This window comes from Lepidochelys olivacea, assembly GCF_965140295.1.
Source record: "Lepidochelys olivacea isolate rLepOli2 genome assembly, chromosome: 2".
Classification (NCBI taxonomy): domain Eukaryota; kingdom Metazoa; phylum Chordata; order Testudines; family Cheloniidae; genus Lepidochelys; species Lepidochelys olivacea.
In genome coordinates, this window is record NC_140412.1 from 150,799,296 (window position 1) to 150,820,458 (window position 21,163).

Consider the following 21,163-nt stretch of genomic DNA (forward strand, 5'->3'; position numbering starts at 1 on the left):
AGAAAGCCCAAAATAGATATAATTATTTTGTTGTGGCTTCGTACCCTCCTGTTCTAAAAATAACTGAGAAAATACCTTTTCTTACCCCCAATGGTACCACTTATTTGATTATGATATACAGCTATTTTTTAAAATAACCCAGAAGTGTACCATCTGGACACACTGGTAGCATTACAAAAAACAATCTCTGCCATATTCCAATGTGACAAATTTAAAAACACATAAATTGTAAATTATTAATCAAAGTCCCAGGTATTGGAGTACCGGTGAGTTCACTCTTTGGACCTGGTTCAACTTCTGGACTGGAAGTGTGTTCTACAGTTGTCTCCACAGTAGTTGCTGTGAGCAGGTCCACCACCCATAGGATAATTCTTTTCATTTCTGGTATGTGGACCCTGTAGGTCACTCTTTCCACAGGGAGATTATTAATACTTCATAAAGTTAAGTTCTTCATCAACAAGGGACTGTTATTGGCAAAAACATACACCCAATGAATATTTGTACTTTCAGTTGCATGTTGTATTTCACTTTTGCCCCCTGCTTCCCCTTTTTGCATGTTTGGGGAAAAAAAAACATTATTTTTTTTTAGAATAAAGGAAGGAGAGGAAGGAGGTCGAGAGGTTACACATTTAACTTTAAAATCCAAATTAACTCTCTTCTTTTAGTATTTGAATTTACAATTGAGTTATTTGAAACATAGTATAATGTTACCAAGGAAAGAAATTTAAGGAAGCTTCTTTCATTCTTATTGCCTGGTAATTTTATTCTCACGCAGAGACAGTCTAGCTACAGGAAGTGAGTATGTAATATGCAGGGCAGATTTAACAAATTAGCTGCTTTATAGTAGCCCCCATACTTAAACAACAAATACAAGATTAACCATGAAATGATACATTTTCACAAGTGTTAACAATACAGAACAATTCCACATTTTGAAAAAATACATAAGAAGATAACTATAACCTTAGTGTTAATCATTCAAGAAATAACAAAATAGTTTTAGTAGCAGGTAACTGCTAAATCAGCATTAATATATACAAATGCAAAAATTACACTGGTCTCTAAATAAAAATAAATGATTGAATTTAATTGCAAGATGCTAGATGTAAAATCTATAACACAGTCCAATTATAAATCCTAGGATAAAATGTTGTGTTTAAGGCTGCTTTTAAGGCAAGCAAAATAATATTCAGATAATAGTAATACATGAGCTGCTGGGTACCCATTGAAAAAATAATCTCAGAGAGAAAGGAATTTCTAAGGGTATGTCTACACTACGAAATTAGGTTGAATTTATAGAAGTCTTTTTTTAGAAATCGTTTTTATATAGTCGATTGTGTGTGTCCCCACACAAAATGCTTTAAGTGCATTAAGTGCATTAACTCGGTGGAGTGCTTCCACAGTGCCGAGACTAGCATCGACTTGAAGAGCATTGCACTGTGGGTAGCTATCCCACAGTTCCCGCAATCTCTGCCAATTATTGGCACTCTGGGTTGAGATCCCAACACCTAATGGGGCAAAAACATTGTCACGGGTGGTTCTGGGTACATGTCGTCAGGCCCTCCCTCCCTCCCTCCCTCTGTGAAAGCAATGGCAGACAATCATTTTGCGCCTTTTTTCCTGAGTTACCTGTGCAGACGCCATACCATGGAGCCCATACCATGGCAAGCATGGAGCCCGCTCAGCTCACTGTCACTGTACGTCTCCTGGGGGCTGGCAGATGTGGTACTGCATTGCTAGACAGCAGCAGCTCATTGCCTTGTGGCAGCAGATGGTGCAATAGGCCTGATAACCATCATCATCATGTCCGAGGTGCTCTTGGCCGCCTCTGTAAGATCGGTCACGAGCGCCTGGGCAAACATGGGCGCAGGGACTAAACTAGGAGTGACTCGACCAGGTCATTCTCTTTAGTCCTGCCAGAAGTCATATTGAACCATCTTCTGCCAAGCAGCCAGGAGATGAGGGTGGCTAGCAGTCCTACTGCACCGTCTGCTGCCAGCCAAAGATGTAAAAGATAGATGGAGTGGATCAAAACAAGAAATAGACCAGATTTGTTTTGTATTCATTTGCTCCCCCCCGTCCCTCCCTCCGTGAAATCAACAGCCGACAATCATTTCGGTGAGGTCTGTCAGGGGCACCTTGAAAAGTTTAATGGAGATTCAGTCCTGCCTGGAATACCAGGGGGAGGGATAGCTCAGTGGGTTGAGCACTGGCCTGCTAAACCCAGGGTTTTGAGTTCATTCCTTGAGGGAGCCATTCTGTATGATAGTTGTTTTTGTTTCTCCTTGATGTAAAGCCACCCCCTTTGTAAATTTTAATTCCCTGTAAGCCAACCCTGTAAGCCATGTCATCAGTCGCCCCTCCCTCCGTCAGAGCAATCATTCTGCGCCTTTTTTCCATGCAGACGCCAGACCACAGCAACATGGAGCCCGCCCAGATCAATTTGGGGATTAGGAGCACATTAAACACCACGCGCATTATCCAGCAATATATGCAGCACCAGAACCTGCCAAAGCGGGCGAGTAGGCGCGGTGACAAGAGCGATGAGGATATGGACACGGATTTCTCTCAAAGCACGGGCCCTGGCAATGTGGGCATCATGGTGCTAATACGGCAGGTTCATGCCATGGAACACCGATTCTGGGCCTGGAAAACAAGCACAGACTGGTGGGACCGCATAGTGTTGCAGGTCTGGGATGATTCCCAGTGGCTGTGAAACTTTCGCATGCATAAGGGCACTTTCATGGAACTTTGTGACTTGCTTTCCCCTGCCCTGAAGCTCATGAATACCAAGATGAGAGCAGCTCTCACAGTTGAGAAGCGAGTGCCAATAGCCCTTTGGAAGCTTGCAACGCCAGACAGCTACCGGTCAGTTGGGAATCAATTTGGAGTGGGCAAATCTACGGTGGGGACTGCTGTGATGCAAGTAGCCAACACAATCCAAGAACTGCTGATATCAAGGGTAGTGAGTCTGGGAAATGTGCAGTGCATAGTGGATGGCTTTGCTGCAATGGGATTCCCTAACTGTGGTGGGGCCATAGACGGAACCAATTTCCCTATCTTGGCACCGGAGTGAACCAAGATACCAAGCTGGCGAGTATATAAACTGCAAGGGGTACTTTTCAATATTGCTGCAAGCACTGGTGGATCACAAGGGACATTTCACCAACATCAACGTGGGATGGCTGGGAAAGGTACATGACGCTCGCATCTTCAGGAACTCTGGTCTGTTTGAAGAGCTGCAGGAAGGGACTTTCTTCCCAGACCAGAAAATAACTGTTGGGGATGTTGAAATGCCTATAGTTATCCTTGGGGACCCACCCTACCCCTTAATGCCATGGCTCATGAAGCCATACACAGGCAGCCTGGACAGTAGTCAGGAGCTGTTCAACTATAGGCTGAGCAAGTGCAGAATGGTGGTAGAATGTGCATTTGGACATTTAAAAGCACGCTGGCGCAGTTTACTGACTCAGTTAGACCTCAGCGAAACCAATATTCCCATTGTTATTACTGCTTGCTGTGCGCTCCACAATATCTGTGAGAGTAAGGTGGAGACGTTTATGGCAGGGTGGGAGGTTGAGGCAAATCACCTGGCCACTGGTTACGCGCAGCCAGACACCAGGGTGGTTAGAAGAGTACAGGAGGGTGCGGTGCACATCAGAGAAGCTTTGAAAACAAGTTTCATGACTGGCCAGGCTACGGTGTGAAAGTTCTGTTTGTTTCTCCTTGATGGAAACCTCCCCCCCCTTGGTTCACTCTATTTCTCTGTAAGCTAACCACACTCCCCTCCCGCCTTTGATCACCGCTTGCAGAGGCAATAAAGTCATTGTTGCTTCACATTCATTCGTTCTTTATTAATTCATCACACAAATAGGGGGATAACTGCCAAGGTAGCCCTGGGAGAGGAGGTGGAAGAGAGAAGAACAAGGCCACACAGTACTTTAAAACTTTAAAACTTATTGAATGCCAGCCTTCTGTTACTTGGGTAATCCTCTGGGGTGGAGTGGCTGGGTGGCTGGAGGCCCCCCCACTGCATTCTTGGGCATCTGGGTGAGGAGGCACTCCAAGCCTATAAAATGGAAGCGTCGTGGGAAGGACCATTCACGATCCAGGAGCGTCTGGGAGCTGTTAATTATCTCATAGCATTCCGCACCTCCAATCGAAAGCCTAAGGTATACCATATTAATTCTCTAAAGCCCTTTTATTCCAGAGAATTAAAGGTTTGTCAGTTTACAGCCCACGGAGGAGATGATGCTGAGTAACCTGAAGGTGTCTACTACAAAGGGAAAAGTGCTGGTGAACCTCTCTATGACCCTTGGGCATATGCAGCGACAGCAGATCCAGGAGCTGTGCACTAGCTACACACTGACGTTCTCAGCCACCCCAGGACTGACTGAATGGGCATACCACTTCATTGACACAGGCAATGCTTACCCAATTAAAGTCCAACCTGACCGGGTGTCTCCTCAAGCTAAAACTGCTATAGAACGGGAGATCCAGGATATGTTACAGATGGGTGTAATCCGCCCCTCTGGCAGTGCATGGGCATCTCCAGTGGTTCTAGTTCCCAAACCAGATGGGGAGATATGTTTTTGTGTGGACTACCGTAAGCTAAATGCTGTAACTCGCCCCGACAACTATCCAGTGCCATGCACAGATAAACTATTAGAGAAACTGGGATGGGCCCAGTTCATCTCTACCTTGGACTTAACCAAGGGGTACTGGCAGGTACCGCTAGATGAATCCGCCAAGGAAAGGTCAGCCTTCACCACACATCTTGGGCTGTATGAATTTAATGTACTCCCTTTCGGGCTGTGGAATGCACCTGCCACCTTCCAAAGACTTGTAGATGGTCTCCTAGTGGGATTAGGAGAATATGCAGTCACCTACCTTGACGATGTGGCCATATTTTCGGATTCCTGGGCAGAACACCTGGAACATCTACAAAAAGTCTTCAAGTGCAAAAGAAAGGCAGGACTAACTGTTAAGGCTAAGAGGTGTCAAATAGGCCTAAACAGAGTGACTCACCTTGGACACCAGGTGGGTCAAGGAACTATCAGTCCCCTACAAGCCAAAGTGGATGCTATCCAAAAGTGGCCTGTCCCCAAGTCAAAGAAACAGGTTCAAACCTTCTTAGGCTTGGCCGGTTATTACAGATGATTTGTACTGCAATACAGCCAAATCGCTGCCCCACTGACAGACCTAACCAAAAAGAAACAGCCAAATGCTGTTCAGTGGACCGAAGAGTGTCAGAAGGCCTTTAACCAGCTTAAAGCGACACTCCTGTCTGACCCTGTACTAAGGGCCCCAGACTTTGACAAACCGTTCCTAGTAACCGCAGATGTGTCCGAGTGTGGTGTGGGAGCAGTTTTAATGCAGGAAGGACCGGATCAAGAATTCCACCCTGTAGTGTTACTCAGCAAGAAGCTGTCTGAGAGGGAAAGCAACTGGTCAGTCAGTGAAAAAGACTGTTACGCCATTGTCTATGCTTTGGAAAAGCTACACCCATATATTTGGGGACGGCGTTTCCACCTGCAAACCAACCATGCTGTGCTACAGTGGCTTCATACCACCACGGGAAATAACAAAAAACTTATTTGGTGGAGTTTAGGTCTCCAAGATTTTGATTTTGACATCCAACACATCTCAGGAGAGTCTAACAAAGTGGCTGATGCACTCTCCCGTGAAAGTTTCCCAGAATCAACTGGTTAAAATCATCCTTGAGATGTGGAAAATATTGTTAGTCTTTATATACTTGGTAGTATATTTAGAGGTGCATGTGTCTTATTAACTCTGTTTTCTCCTAGAGCTCCAGGAAGAAATCACAGCCAGCATTTCAGCCTATCTGTGATTTGGGGTGTGTGTGTCATAAATATAAAGGGAAGGGTAAACACCTTTAAAATCCCTCCTGGCCAGAGGAAAAAACCCTTTCACCTGTAAGGAGTTAAGAAGCTAGGATAAGCTCGCTGGCACCTGACCAAAATGACCAATGAGGAGACAAGATACTTTCAAAAGCAGGAGGGAGGGAGAAACAAAGTCTCTCTCTCTCTGTCTGTGTGATGCTTTTCCTGGGGACAGAACAGGAATGGAGTCTTAGAACTCAGTAAGTAATCTAGCTAGATATGCATTAGATTCTGATTCCTTTAAATGGCTGAGAAAATAAGCTGTGATGAATGGAATGTAGATTCCTGTTTTTGTGTCTTTTTGTAACTTAAAGTTTTGCCTAGAGGGATTCTCTATATTTTGAATCTAATTACCCTGTAAGGTATTTACCATCCTGATTTTACAGAGGTGATTCTTTTTACTTTTTCTTCTATTAAAATTATTCTTTAAGAATCTGATTGCTTTTTCATTGTTCTTAAGATCCAAGGGTTTGGGTCTGTGTTCACCTATGCAAATTGTTGAGGATTTTTATCAAGCCTTCCCCAGGAAAGGGGGTGTAAGGTTTGGGAGGATTTTTGGGGGAAAGATGTTTCCAAACGGACTCTTTCCCAGCAATATACTGGTTAGACGTTTGGTGGTGGCAGTGATAAAGTCCAAGGGCAAAAGGTAAAATAGTTTGTACCTTGGGGAAGTTTTAACCTAAGCTGGTAAAAGTAAGCTTAGGAGGTTTTCATGCAGGTCCCCACATCTGTACTCTAGAGTTCAGAGTGAGGAAGGAACCTTGACAGGAGGCAATGGAACTTGGGGAGGAGGGCTGTTGGTTACACAGGGGCTGTAGCGGTGGTCTGTGCTCCTGCTGCCTTTCCTGCAGCTCAACCATGCGCTGGAGCACATTAGTTTGATCCTCCAGCAGCCTCAGCATTGAATCCTGCCTCCTCTCATCACGCTGCCGCCACCTATCAGCTTCAGCCCTCTCTTCAGCCTGCCACTTACTCTTTTCAGCCCACTACCTCTCCTCCCGGTCATTTTGTGCTTTCCTGCACTCTGACATGTTCTGCCTCCATGCATTCATCTGTACTCTGTTAGTGTGGGAGGACAGCAAGAGGTCAGAGAACATTTCATTGCGAGTGCATTTTTTTCGCTTTCTAATCTTCACTAGCCTCTGGGAAGGAGAAGATCCTGTGATCCTTGAAACACATGCAGCTGGTGAAGAAAAAAAAAGGGACAGTGGTATTTAAAAAGACACATTTTATAGAACAATGGGTACGCTCTTTCATGGTAAAGCTTGCTGTTTACATTACATACATAGCACATGTGCTTTCATTACAAAGCCACATTTTGCCTCCCGCACCGCGTGGCTAACCCCTTCCCTCCTCCCCCCCTCTCTGTGGCTAACAGCCGGGAACATTTCTGTTCAGCCACAGGCAAACAGCCCAGAAGGAACAGCCACCTCTGAATGTCCTCTTAAGAAAAGATGAAGTGAGCTGTAGCTCACGAATGCTTATGCTCAAATAAATTTGTTAGTCTCTAAGGTGCCACAAGTACTCCTTTTCTTTTTGCAAACACAGACTAACACGGCTGCTACTCTGAAAGCTATTTCAACCAGGTGACCATGAATTATATCACTCTCCTGAGGATAACACAGAGAGATAAAGGACGGATGTTGTTTGAATGCCAGCAAACATACGCTGCAATGCTTTGTTCTGCAATGATTCCCAACTACGTGCTACTGGCCTGGTGTGGTAAAGTGTCCTACCATGGCGGACGGAATAAGGCTGACTTCTCCAGAAACCTTTTGCAAAGGCTTTGGGAGGACATCCAGGAGAGCTTTATGGAGATGTTCCTGGAGGATTTCCGCTCCATCCCCAGACACGTGAATAGACTTTTCCAGTAGCTGTACTGGCCGCAAATCCCAGGGCAAATTAATAATTAAACATGCTTGCTTTTAAACCATGTATACTATTTTGAAAGGTACAGTCACCAGAGGTGCCTTCTCTGCCTGGTGGGTCTGGGAGGCAGCCGTGGGTGGGTTTGGGGGGTACTGGCTCCAGGTCCAGGGTGAGAACAGTTCCTGGCTGTGAGGAAAACCGGTTTCTCCACTTGCTTGCTGTGAGCTATCTACAACCTCATCATCATCATCTTCCTCATCCCCCAAACCTGCTTCCATGTTGCCTCCCTCTCCATTGATGGAGTCAAAGCACACTGTTGGGGTAGTGGTGGCTGAACCTCCTAAAATGGCATGCAGCTCATCATAGAAGCAGCATGTTTGAGGCTCTGACCCAGAGAGGCCATTTGCCTCTCTGGTTTTCTGTTAGGCTTGCCTCAGCTCCTTAAGTTTCATGCGGCACTGCTTCGGGTCCCTGTTATGGCTTCTGTCCTTCATGCCCTGGGAGATTTTGACAAATGTTTTGGCATTTTGAAAACTGGAACGGAGCTCTGATAGCACGGATTCCTCTCCCCATACAACGATCAGATCCTGTTCCTCCTGGTCGGTCCATGCTGGAGCTCTTTTGTGATTCTGGGAGTCCATCATGGTCACCTCTGCTGATGAGCTCTGCATGGTCACCTCTGCCGATGGGCTCTGCACTCACCAGCAGCTTGCCACGCTGGCCAAACAGGAAATGAGATTCAAAAGTTCGCAGGCCTTTTCCTGTCTACCTGGCCAGTGCATCTGAGTTGAGAGTTCTGTCCACAGCGGTCACAATGGAGCACTCTGGGATAGCTCCCATAGGCCAATACCGTCGAATTGCGTCCACACTACCCCAAATTCGACCCTGCAAGGCGGCTTCAGCGCTAATCCCCTTGTTTGGGGTGGAGTAAAGAAATCGATTTTAAGAGCCCTTTAAATTAAAAAAAGGGCTTCGTCGTGTGGACGGGTGCAGGGTTAAATCAATTTAACGCTGCTAAATTTGACCTCAACTGCTAGTGTAGACCAGGGCTAAGTGCATTAGAATTAGAAGGAAAGAGCAAAGCATTTCAATACACAAGGCATACCAGGAAGTTATGGTTAAGAGTGCTCTTAAGACGTTACCTGTCTGGATTTAGCTAGATTTCTCAAGGGTTTCTGACTCACCATAGTGATTTTTCCTAGTAATTTCATAAACACCTTTAAAATTGTCAGCCTTGCACTTTACCATTCTAACTTTCTGCCATTCTTTTGGGTATGCTGTGGCCGACTTTCACTGATCTTATCTATTGCTTTTTGTGAAATGCATGAAAGTCTAAATGGAATTTTTATGGTCAAAACAAAATGAAACATTTTGTTTCAACATTACCAAAATATTTTGACTTTTTTTTTGTTCAGTCAAAATTATGTGGCAAATTTGAACCATGTTCATAAATAATTTTGGGTCTACCAAACTGCATTTTGGCAAAATGTTTATCCAAAAAAATTGTGCATCTGGAAGATAGAATCATAGAATATCAGGGTTGAAAGAGAGAGACCTCAGGAGATCATCTAGTCCAACCTCCTGCTCAAAGCAGGACCGATCCCCAACTAAATCATCCCAGCCAGAGCTTTGTCAAGCCTGACCTTAAAAACTTCTAAGGAAGGAGATTCCACCACCTCCCCAGGTAACGCATTCCAGTGTTTCACCACTCTCCTAGTGAAAAAGTTTTTCCTAATATCCAACCTAAATCTCCCCCACTGCAACTTGAGACCATTACTCTTTGTTCTGTCATCTGCTACCACTGAGAACAGTCTAGAGCCATCCTCTTTGGAGCCCCCTTTCAGGTCGTTGAAAGCAGCTATCAAATCCCCCCTCATTCTTCTCTTCTGCAGACTAAACAATTCCAGTTCCCTCAGCCTCTCCTCATAACTCATGTGTTCCAGTTCCCTAATCATTTTTGTTGCCCTCCGCTGGACTCTTCTTGTAGTATGGGGCCCAAAACTGGACACAGTACTCCAGATGAGGCCTCACCAATGTCGAATAGAGGGGAACGATTACGTCCCTCGATCTGCTGGCAATGCCTCTACTTATACATCCCAAAATGCCATTGGCCTTCTTGGCAACAAGGGCACACTGTTGACTCATATCCACCTTCTCGTCCACTGTAACCCCTAGGTCTTTTCTGCAGAACTGCTGCCGAGCCATTCAGTCCCTAGTCTGTAGCAGTGCATGGGATTCTTCTGTCCTAAGTTGCAGGACTCTGCACTTGTCCTTGTTGAACCTCATAAGATTTCTTTTGGCCTAATCCTCCAATTTGTCTACATCCCTCTGTATCCTATCCCTACGCTCCAGCATATCTACCTTTCCTCCCAGTTTAGTGTTATCTGCAAACTTGCTGAGGGTGCAATCCACACCATCCTCCAGATCATTTATGAAGATATTGAACAAAACTGGACCCAGGACCGAACCCTGGGGCACTCCACTTGATACCGGCTGCCAACTAGACATGGAGCCATTGGTCACTACCCGTTGAGCCCAAAAATCTAGCCAGCTTTCTATCCACCTTATAGTCCATTCATCCAGCCCATACTTCTTTAACTTGCTGGCAAGAATACTGTGGGAGACCATGTCAAAAGCTTTGCTAAAGTCAAGGAACAACACGTCCACTGTTTTCCCTTCATCCACAGAACCAGTTATCTTGTTATAGAAGGCAATTAGATTAGTCAGGCATGACTTGCCCTTTGTGAATCCATGTTGACTGTTTCTGATTACTTTCCTCTTCTCTAAGTGCTTCAGAATTGATTCCTTGAGGACCTGCTCCATGATTTTTCTGGGGACTGAGGTGAGTCTGACTGGCCTGTAGTTCCCAGGATCCTCCTTCTTTCCTTTTTTAAAGATGGGCACTACATTAGCCTTTTTCCAGTCATCCGGGACTTCCCCCGATCACCATGAGTTTTCGAAGATAATGGCCAATGACTCTGCAATCACATCCGCCAACTCCTTTAGCACTCTCGGATGCAACGCATCCAGCCCCATGGACTTGTACAGTCCAGCTTTTCTAAATAGTCCCGAACCACTTCTTTCTCCACAGAGGGCTGGTCACCTCCTCCCCATGCTGTGCTGCCCAGTGCAGCAGTCTGGGAGTTGACCTTGTTCGTGAAGACAGAGGCAAAAAAAGCATTGAGTACATTAGCTTTTTCCACATCCTCTGTCACTAGGTTGCCTCTCTCATTCAGTAAGGAGCCCACACTTTCCTTGACTTTTTTCTTGTTGCTAACATACCCGAAGAAACCCTTCTTGTTACTCTTAACATCTCTTGCTAGCTGCAACTCCAAGTGTGATTTGGCCTTCCTGTTTTCACTCCTGTATGCCCGAGCTATACTTTTATACTCTTCCCTGGTCATTTGTCCAATCTTCCACTTCTTGTAAGCTTCATTTTTGTGTTTAAGATCAGCAAGGATTTCACTGTTAAGCCAAGCTGGTCACCTGCCATATTTACTATTCTTTCTACACATTGGGATGGTTTGTCCCTTTAACCTCAATAAGGATTCCTTAAAATACAGCCACCTCTCCTGGACTCCTTTCCCCCTCATGTTATTCTCCCAGGGGATCTTGTCCATCAGTTCCCTGAGGGAGTCAAAGTCTGCTTTTCTGAAGTCCAGGGTCCGTATTCTGCTGCTTTCCTTTCTTCCTTGTGTCAGGATCCTCAACTCGACCATCTCATGGTCACTGCCTCCCAGGTTCCCATCCACTTTTGCTTCCCCTACTAATTCTTCCCGGTTTGTGAGCAGCAGGTCAAGAAGAGCTCTGCCCCTAGTTGGTTCCTCCAGCACTTGCACCAGGAAATTGTCCCCTACATTTTCCAAAACCTTCCCGGATTGTCTGTGCACTGCTGTATTGCTCTCCCAGCAGATATCAGGGTGATTGAAGTCTCCCATGACAACCATGGCCTGCGATGTAGTAGCTTCTGCGAGTTACCAGAAGAAAGCCTCGTCCCCCTGGTCTGGTGGTCTATAGCGGACTCCCACCACGACATCACCCTTGTTGCTCACACTTCTAAACTTAATCCAGATACTCTCAGGTTTTTCTGCAGTTTCATACTTGAGCTCTGAGCAGTCATACTGCTCCCTTACATACAGTGCAACTCCCCCACCTTTTCTGCCCTGCCTGTCCTTCCTGAACAGCTTATATCCATCCATGACAGTACTCCAGTCATGTGAGTTATCCTACCAAGTCTCTGTTATTCCAATCACATCATAATTCCTTGACTGTGCCAGGACTTCCAGTTCTCCCTGCTTGTTTCCCTGGCTTCGTGCATTTGTGTATAGGCACTTGAGATAACCTGCTGATTGCCCCTCTTTCTCAGTATGAGGCAGGAGCCCTCCCATCTCACGCGCTCCTGCTCGTGCTTCCTCCCGGTATCCCACTTCCCCTTTTACCTCAGGGCTTTGGTCTCCTTCCCCCGGTGAACCTAGATGGGGGGCAGAGATAGGACATGGAGTAGCACAAAACTTGTAAGTATTCGTAGGGTGGGTGGTGTGAAGTACTGATATAGGTGTTTGTGTTTTGGAAAGTGTTGGGGCATGCGTTAGGTGGTTGTTTGGGGGAGACCTGGGTGGGTAGATGTGTCTGGGATAGACCACTGGACCTCTTACCTTCTGTTCCCTCCACCTGCTGCTCATATCTAGTTGGAGGTGCAGCTAGAGGGATTGCAGAGTGTCTGCCTGGCTGCTTGTAGAGCAGGTGCCACATCCACCTCTAGAACAATTTAACAATGGTTGTGATGGATTCTCTACAATAAATGCTCCAAAGTCTAGTTCAACCACAGCTACCGGACTTGGAGCAGGAATTAATACAGTGAAGCCCTATGGCCTGCATTATACAGGAGTTCTGTCTAGATTATCAGAATGGTCCCTTCTGGCCTTAAACTCTATTAATCCAATCTATAAAAAGGGGAATAAGAACAACTCAGGGAATTACAGACCAGTCCGTTTAACTTCAGTACCCATAAAGATAAAGGAGTAAATAGTCAAGCAAGCAATTTGCAAACACCTAGAAGATAATAAGGTGATAAGTAACAGTCAGAATGGATTTGTCAAGAACAAATCATGTCAAACCAACCTCATAGCTTTCTTTGACAATGTAACAAGTCTTGTGGATGGGGGGGAGTGGTAAACGTGGTATATCTTGACTTTAGTAAGGCTTTTGATACTGTCCTGCATGACCTCCTCATAAACAAACTAGGAAAATACAACCCAGATGGAGCTTCTATAAGGTGGCAGCATAACTGGTTGGAAAGCCATTCCCAGAGTGTAAGTTATCAGTGGTTCAGAGTAAAGCTGAAAGGGGATATTGAGTGGAGTCCCACAGGGATCAGTCTTGGGTCTGGTTCTGTTCAATATTTTCATCAAGATTTAGATAATGGCACAGTACACTTATAAAATTTGTGGATGATACCAAGGGGAGGGGTTGCAAGTGATTTTGAGGGTAAGATTGAAATTCAAAATGGTCTGGAAAAAATAAAGACATGGTTATGACGTAAATGAAATGAAATGCAATAAGGACCAATGCAAAGTACTTCACTTAGGAAGAAATAATCAATTGCACACGTACAAAATGGGAAATGACTACTTAGGAAGGAGTACTGCAGAAAGGGATCTGGGGGTCATAGTGGATCATAAGTTAAATATGAGTCAGCAGTGTAACCCTGCTGTTACAAAAAAAAAAAAAAAAAAAAAAAGCAAACATCACTCTGGATATATTAGCAGGAGTGTTGTAAACAAGACTTGAGAAGTAATTCTTCCACTCTACTTTGTGCTGATTAGGCCTCAGCTGAAGTATTGTGTCCAGTTCCGGGCACCACATTTCAGGAAAGATGTGGACAAATTGGAGAAAGTCCATAGGAGAGCAACAAAAATGATTTAAGGTCTAGAAAAGGTGACCTATAAGGGAAGATTGAAAAAAATGAGGTTTATTTAGTCTGGAGAATGGAAGACTGAGGGGGGAAATTATAACTGTTTCCAAGTACATAAAAGGTTGTTATATGGAGGAGGGTATCAAATTGTTCTTTTTAACCTTTGAGGATAGGACAAGAAGCAATGGACTTAAATTGCGGCAAGGGTGGTTTAGGTTGGACATTAGGAAAAACTTCCTAACTGTCAGGGTATTTAAGGACTGGAACAAATTGTCTATAGAGGTTATGGAATCTCCATCATTGGAGGTTTTTAAGAGCAGGTTAGACACACACCTGTCAGGAATGGTCTAATAATTATTTAGTCCTGCATGGAGTACAGGGAAATGGACTAGATGACCTATTGAAGTTACTTGCGGTCCTACACTTCTATGATTCTATGAAATCTGTGATGACTGGCAGAAGCAGCAATGGCAGGCTACTCTTTGATGCCCGCTGAATGTGTGACATTACAGCATGGCTGCAGTGTTCCATGACAGAGCAGGCAAAGGTGTGACACTTGGCAGCCTTACCGGTGTGTCCTGTCTTCACTATTTTTCCCCCACTCCCCTGCCAGCTTCCTTTAATTTCTCTACGCAGCTTCTGAGACTTAAACATGTTCCTGTGAATTTTTGTCTGCAAAGAGGGTTAGAACAGAGGAACACAAAGGTGAGGAGGAAGGAAATGTTGCAGGAAGGAGAGGCATTGCAAGGGGATTAATGGAGATGATGAGGAAAAGACAGAGGTATCAGGAATGGTTTTGTTAGAGGTAAGAGAGACAAAGATCACAGAGGGAATGTTGTTGGGTCAGGGGAAAGAAACAGTGGTGACAGAAAAAAAGCTGTTGAGAAGAAATGGGGAAGGAGGATGATATAATAGACCAAAGATTAGTAAAGAGGAAAAGGAAGAGTCAGCAGACCAGGGGGATAAAGTGGAGATATAAAGAGGAATCAGAGGGGGCAGGATGAGGCAGGCAGAGGGGAGGTGAAGGCGAGGGAGAGGGAATAAGCATGTGGTAAAGGAAAAAGAATAGGGGAGAGGCAGGATCAGAGAATGGAAGCAAAGCAGAAACACAAAAAAGGAGTAGGGAAACAAAGTCCAAATTTCTGTCCAGACCTGTAAAATCTCCTTCCGTTACTGATGAAATTTTCCTCAAATTTCCTGCTGGAACCTGACAGCTCTGAATTAATTATGTGCAATCTACCTCATTTGTGACTGTTCCTACAGATTCCAATTGCTTTCAAAATGTTCTCTGAAACAAAAAGATTTTCTTGGAAAATAGATTTTCTGCTATGACTAACTAAAAACCCAAAGAAAGTTTCCTTCCCAAAAAACAATTTTATGCCACAGCTTTGTATAGTTACCCCTTTTGACCTGAGCAACTAGCTGAAATTTTGGGTCATTGAGACTGTTTCTTTCAGAAAGAGAAATTGATTTTAGAATCAGGTATTTCTTTGATGCAATCCTGTTTATTTACAAAGAATTTATAAATTCCTGTTTCCCTGAACACAGGAGAAATCAAACAGCAGGAGATGTTTCTTTGCTCACAGCTTCAAGCCCTTTTCATGCCATCACTGAGCCTCAATCCTGCAAGCAGCTGCACATGGATGGACCTCTATATTCATGATGAGCCACATTGATTTCAGTGGCATTCCACTGGGGGTAAAGTTTTGAATGGTGGAAGTGCAGGATAGGGACAGTAGATTAAACCTGTAATTAATGGGGTAAAAATAGAAAGCCAGGAAGGCTTTGTATTTATTCTGTTTACAAGACACAGGCAGAGTTACTCATTCCTTGATAATTCTGGATAATTATCACAGAATCATAGAATCATAGAATATCAGGGTTAGAAGGGACCTCAGGAGGTCATCTAGTCCAACCCCCTGCTCAAAAGCAGGACCCATACCCAATTAAATCATCCCAGCCAGGGCTTTGTCAAGCCTGACCTTAAAAACTTCTAAGGAAGGAGATTCCACCACCTCCCTAGGCAACACATTCCAGTGTTTCACCCCTCTTAGTGAAAAAGTTTTTCCTAATATCCAACCTATATCTCCCCCACTGCAACTTGAGACCATTACTCCTTGTCCTGTCCTCTTCCACCACTGAGAATAGTCTAGAACCATCCTCTCTGGAACTACCTCTCAGGTAGTTGAAAGCAGCTATCAAATCCCCCCTCATTCTTCTCTTCTGCAGACTAAACAATCCCAGTTCCCTCAGCCTCTCCTCATAACTCATGTGTTCCAGACCCCTAATCATTCTTGTTGCCCTTCGCTGGACTCTCTCCAATTTATCCACATCCTTCTTGTAGTGTGGGGCCCAAAACTGGACACAGTACTCCAGATGAGGCCTCACCAATGTCGAATAGGGGGGACGATCACGTCCATCGATCTGCTCGCTATGCCCCTACTTATACATCCCAAAATGCTATTGGCCTTCTTGGCAACAAGGGCACACTGCTGGCTCATATCCAGCTTCTCGTCCACTGTCACCCCTAGGTCCTTTTCCGCAGAACTGCTGCCTAGCCATTCGGTCCCTAGTCTGTAGCTGTGCATTGGGTTCTTCCGTCCTAAGTGCAGGACCCTGCACTTATCCTTATTGAACCTCATCAGATTCCTTTTGGCCCAATCCTCCAATTTGTCTAGGTCCCTCTGTATCCTATCCCTGCCCTCCAGCATATCTACCACTCCTCCCAGTTTAGTATCATCTGCAAATTTGCTGAGAGTGCAATCCACACCATCCTCCAGATCATTTATGAAGATATTGAACAAAACCGGCCCCAGGACCGACCCTTGGGGCACTCCACTTGACACCGGCTGCCAACTAGACATGGAGCCATTGATCACTACCCGTTGAGCCCGACAATCTAGCCAACTTTCTACCCACCTTATAGTGCATTCATCCAGCCCATACTTCCTTAACTTGCTGACAAGTATACTGTGGGAGACTGTGTCAAAAGCTTTGCTAAAGTCAAGATACAATACATCCACTGCTTTCCCTTCATCCACGGAACCAGTAATCTCATCATAGAAGGCAATTAGATTAGTCAGGCATGACCTTCCCTTGGTGAATCCATGCTGACTGTTCCTGATCACTTTCCTCTCATGTAAGTGCTTCAGGATTGATTCTTTGAGGACCTGCTCCATGATTTTTCCGGGGACTGAAGTGAGGCTTACTGGCCTGTAGTTCCCAGGATCCTCCTTCTTCCCTTTTTTAAAGATTGGCACTACATTAGCCTTTTTCCAGTCATCTGGGACTTCCCCCATTCGCCACGAGTTTTCAAAGATAATGGCCAATGGCTCTGCAATCACAGCCGCCAGTTCCTTTAGCACTCTCGGATGCAACTCATCCGGCCCCATGGACTTGTGCGCGTCCAGTTTTTCTAAATAGTCCCTAACCACCTCTTCCTCCACAGAGGATTGGCCATCTATTCCCCATGTTGTGATGCCCAGCACAGCAGTCTGGGAGCTGACCTTGTTCGTGAAGACAGAGGCAAAAAAAGCATTGAGTACATTAGCTTTTCCAAATCCTCCGTCACTAGGTTGCCTCCCTCATTCATTAAGGGGCCCACACTTTCCTTGGCTTTCTTCTTGTTGCCAACATACCTGAAGAAACCCTTCTTGTTACTCTTAACATCTCTCGCTAGCTGCAGCTCCAGGTGCGATTTGGCCCTCCTAATTTCTTTCCTACATGCCCGAGCAATATTTTTATACTCTTCCCTGGTCATGTGTCCAACATTCCACTTCTTGTAAGCTTCTTTTTTATGCTTAAGATCTGCTAGGATTTCACCGTTAAGCCAAGCTGGTTGCCTGCCATACTTACTATTCTTTCGACACATCGGGATGGTCTGTCCCTGTAACCTCAACAGGGATTCCTTGAAATACAGCTAGCTCTCCTGGACTCCTTTCCCCTTCATGTTAGTCCCCCAGGGGATCCTACCCATCCGTTCCCTGAGGGAGTCGAAGTCTGCTTTCCTGAAGTCCAGGGTCCGTATCCTGCTGCTTACCTTTGTTCCCTGTGTCAGGATCCTGAACTCAACCAACTCATGGTCACTGCCTCCCAGATTCCCATCCACTTTTGCTTCCCCTACTAATTCTTCTTGTATCATCAGTTGCTCTGACGTGTGCTTTTCTCATACTTCTACAATCCAATAGTCTCCAAATGACTCACCTTATAGTATGCTAAAATTGTGCTTAATAATTTTGCTGAAAAGTTTAAATTCAATCCATGTCTGAACAGAAAAGCATGTATATGGCATAATCCTAACTTTAAAATGGAACATAAAAAATTTATATGGACCCATAGGAAAAACCAAGGGTTGTTATTTTTAGATTTTTTTTATTTTTTAATGAGTATGGCCCCTTTTCTTCTTTTGATGACTGTCATAAAAAATTTAACATTCATAATTTCCACTTGTGGTGATTCTTTCATAGTAGACATTTATTTACACAAATTACTGGTCTTGAATTGAATTATATTCCCGCAACTCCTCTATTCACTGAATACTTTTAATCTTTAATAGAAACAGACCAGCTTCTCATTTATACAGTATGCTTAAGCTATGAAATCAGAACAGATAAACCAAAATGACTTTAGATTAATTTGGAGCAGAGAACTAGATTATAAATGCTCTGATATATCACATATAGTATCATACAGAGGACTATTCATTTTCAAATAGATACATATTTATATAAATAGATACACAGATATCAGTAAAAATACAATCTACTTAAAAATAAGGGATGAAATCCTGACTCCACTGAAGTCAATGGCAAAACTCGGATTGACTTCAGTGGGGTCAGGATTTTATCCAAGGCTGGCAATCCTGGTATATTACCAATTTGTGGTTCGACAATGCTGCAGAACCACTTTTGGCATGATTGGTACCAGCCAGAGATTCAGTACAGCATGCGCCTACAGGGGTTCAGCAAAAGGTGGCAAGACTATGCTGTTTGCCTCCAACTTCAGATATAGTTCTCACACTCCATAGCTGTATTGAATGGAATGTGTTCATCTTCTGAATCCCAGGATGGGGTAACACTGGCACTAGTTCTGGTGTACTGATTTCCCTGCAACTCTGCAAAGCTTCTTTGTGAACTAATTAAATTCCTTGCCATGGTGGAGTTGACTGTGCCAAAGCTGACAGTGTTCAGTGACTACAACATTCACTTAGCTAATGAATCTTTAGAATCAGCTTAGCTATGATGATCCTGGGACTGTTGATGGTGATTACTGGCAAACAACAAACAAAGTTGGTCTCATTCTTGATACAGTGTTTGGGCTAGAGTTGAAGGTTAGGCTGTTAAAATTAGGCTCAGGTCTCCTGTCTTTTGAGGATGAGATATTGTATTGTCAAGGGGTAAGGAACTTGTTCTGATGGCCCATTCTCAAAGCCTAACGGAGTGCTTCTAGGAACCCAGCAGGAGGATATCATTCCTCTGACAGACTATTCTATCTAAGTTTTGGTAGGATCTTACAATAATTGTTTATCCTCAACTATCAGTAGGGTGGCCAGTTCGGTGCTCTCTTCTCCAGTTTTTTTCTGCAGCAGCTGAAGGAGGTAGGAAGATGTCTAGAGAATCAGTAAAAGAATTCTCTGGCTAAAGCTGATTCACTTTACTATAGAGGGCTAGATCCACAAGCGGTCCACTACCATTATAAATGCTTACACTCCCACCATGACAAATGCTGACAGTGAGAAAGAAAAGTTCTATAGTGACTTAGACAAACTCATGGTGTCCACACTGGTGCCAGATAAACTGATCATCATGGGGGACTTCAATGCAAGAGTTGAAAGTAATGCAGTAATCTGGTGGCATGCTATCAGACAGTATGTGACTGCAGAAGAGAATAGTAGGGGAACTCTGCTACTCAGTGAATTTGTCAAGTGGCAACTAGTGATCACAAATACCTTTTCACACTAACTAGACAAAAAGAAAACATCATGGATGAACCCTAAATCCAAACAATAGTGTCTTATTGACTACATCATTCTCCAGCGGCGAGATCTACAGCATTGAATCCCTGCATGGGGCAGACTGTTGGGCATTGGCGTGAGCTACTCCAAACTGTTATTGGTAATACAACCAGTGCATTGCAAGTCATCATCTAAACCAATCAATTGGCTCAGTGTAAAGGCATTACAAGATGAAGCTACATCAGTGCAGTGGGTGACTCTTCACAATGTCAAGCAGCTCTCACTGGGGCCAGCTCTAGGTTTTTTGCCACCCCAAGCACAAAAAAAAAAAAAAAGCCAGAGTCCTGCCGAAGCAAAAAAAACCTGGAGTGCTGTCAAAGCAAAAAAAAAAAAAAAAAAAGAGGTGGGGGGCAGAGTGCCGCCCCTTGAAAAGTGCCGCCCCAAGCACATGCTTGGTTTGCCGGTGCCTAGAGCTGTCCCTGGCTCTCACCACAGCAAAATGATTTCACCAAGATTGGTTCAATGAGAATGACCAGAAATACAACAGCTATTCACTGAAAAATATGACATATACTGTCAAATTCTTGCATCCCATGTCCCTGTGAGCAGTGTAACAGCATACAGGATTGTGTGTTATGGCATCCAGTCTAAGCGTAGAGACATACAGGATCAATAGTGGAATGCCAAGGCAGGTGATATCCAGGCTATTCTGACCATCATGAGACCAAGACTTCTGTGCTGATTTGAAAGATGTATATAGTTCTACCCACAGCACAACAGTGCCTTTGAAGAATGTGTATGGCCGAACACTAATCACTGACAAAGGATAAATCATTCAGAAGTGGCAGCAGCATTTCAGCTATTTTCTGAACACACTGTCCAATATAGTAGACAAGGCATGAATAAGAGTAGTGATTAGCCAACAAGTAATGACAGTCAGTGTCATGAAAAACAGCATGGATCTGCAGGGATCTGATGTTATTCCTGAGAAAATATTCAAGTATGGAGGTGTGTCCTTGCTGAGGTGACTGAATGGACTCCTTCTCAATGTACATACAAACAAGGCCTCAAAGATAGCACCATTGTCATGATATACAAGAAGAAAGGTGAAAAGTCTGACTATGGCAACTATTCCAGCATCTTGGTGTCAAACTGTCTAGAGTGGCTCACAACCATGAATGCTAACCTCAGGGCAGACTGTTAAGAAACAGGGCATGAACCCCAAACTCTTTGTGTGTTCTTCACTTACATTTCACCAAACAAGTATCAAATGTGAGTTCCTCAAGCACTATAACAGCCTTAGCATGGAGTCACAGACAATCCCCTTGCTTACTCTTGTCTATCTTACCACCAAGGCAAGCTTGCCTTTTTTTTCAAAGATGGTCCCTTACACTAAAAATAACAACAATATTTAGGTCGAGTCACTTATCCCAGGTCAATTGTACCTGAGACCCTATACCAAAGACAATGCTTGTGGCTAATCCTATAATAAATTAACTAAATATTTATTAACTAAGAAAGAGA